This window comes from Loxodonta africana, chromosome 2 (assembly GCF_030014295.1).
Source record: "Loxodonta africana isolate mLoxAfr1 chromosome 2, mLoxAfr1.hap2, whole genome shotgun sequence".
Taxonomy (NCBI): domain Eukaryota; kingdom Metazoa; phylum Chordata; class Mammalia; order Proboscidea; family Elephantidae; genus Loxodonta; species Loxodonta africana.
The window spans coordinates 169,994,360-169,995,785 of NC_087343.1; the positions used below are offsets into that span (position 1 = coordinate 169,994,360).

Below are 1,426 nucleotides of genomic sequence, written 5' to 3' on the forward strand. Positions count from 1 at the left end.
ATGGAATTAAATATGTTAATTAGATCAGCCATAAAAAGAATAAAGTGCTGATACGTACTATGACATGGATGAACCTTGAAGCACTATGCTAAGTGAGAGAAGCCAGACACAAAAGACCACATGTTGTATGAACCAACCACGTAACACCAGAGCCTGCCTGATGTTGGCTCTTTATAACCCCAAAGGCCACGTTTTGTGGGTTCACCCAGGTGACGCTGCGAGCCTGCAAGGCAGATCATCAGGGCAGGGTGGGGTTACGGAGAGGGTTACGGAGAGGGTCCGGGGTGGATGGGTGGCCTGGAGCAGCACCTTATTTGTTATCAGAGAGCTGGACCCTCCCCTCCAGAGGAGCCTATGCCTATAGCATTGATCACAGGGACCCAGTCTGTCTCAGTGCCCTGCCCTGGTGGCTAGAACCACACCTTTCCATTCTGTTCAGTTCAGTTATTGAGTACTTACTGTGTGCAAAAAAGATCCTCAGGGAGTTTTCTTGAAAAACCCCCAGCTCTGTTCCTCCCTGACTGCCTGAAGTTCAATTGCCATCATGAACGACTCAGTAACTATCCAGACCACGAAGTTCATGGCCAACCAATTACTTCAGTGAAAACAAATGCCCATCGATGTCCTTCACCCTAGGAACACAACAGCACCTATGACAGAAATTTAGGGAAAACTATCCAAAATGTACAAAACCACACCAGATGTCATCTTTGTGTTTGGACTCAGAGCCCATTTTGGCGGTAGGAAGACAACTGCCTTCTACATAATTTACCATTCCTTGATTGTGCAAAGAAAGATAAATCCAAACACAGGCTTGCAAGACATGACACATAGGAGAAGAAAAAGACCTGAAGAACACAGTGAAAGGAACACAAGAACAGAACGAAGAGTCAGGGGAACTGCCAAGGCCAGTGCTGGTGCCAGTAAAAAAAAAGCAGAGATTCTACAGTGACTTGATTTGCAGTGATGGTGTGGCTTTTTCACCAAAGGATTAATAAATTATAAAAACTTAGAAAAAAAGAAGCTCCAGGTGAGGAAAGGAGCAGAAGAATACATAAATACCAAAGAGCAGATACTGAGGGCCACGTGAGTTGGGCAGATAAAGGACTCTGTGATTTCAAAAGCGAAGCGAAGGGACACGTCTGCTTAAGAATGCTCCCGGAAGGCTTTTGGGAGGAAGTGACTTTTGAAGGATATGGGTGAAGTTTGGACATATAGCCATGGTCAGATTTTCTTTTTTCTTTTTTTTTCCTCCAAAGGAAATTCTTCCCATTCTTAAAGGATCAACTCAAAGGCTGAAACTCTTCCTGCTTACTGGATCGGGCTGGTTGGAATTACTCATGTTTTCCTGAGCACCCTCATAACACTTGTGGGTATTCATTAACAGTGCTGGCTTGTGCTGCTTGCCTTAGACTTGGTCCTTTTT

At 44.7% G+C, this 1,426-nt stretch overlaps 1 pseudogene; it reads left to right on the forward strand.

The window, feature by feature from the left end:
* The first annotated feature begins 204 nt into the window (after nucleotides 1-204).
* Nucleotides 205-1,185, forward strand: LOC100672577 (small ribosomal subunit protein eS24-like; annotated as a pseudogene).
* The last annotated feature ends 241 nt before the right edge of the window (nucleotides 1,186-1,426 follow it).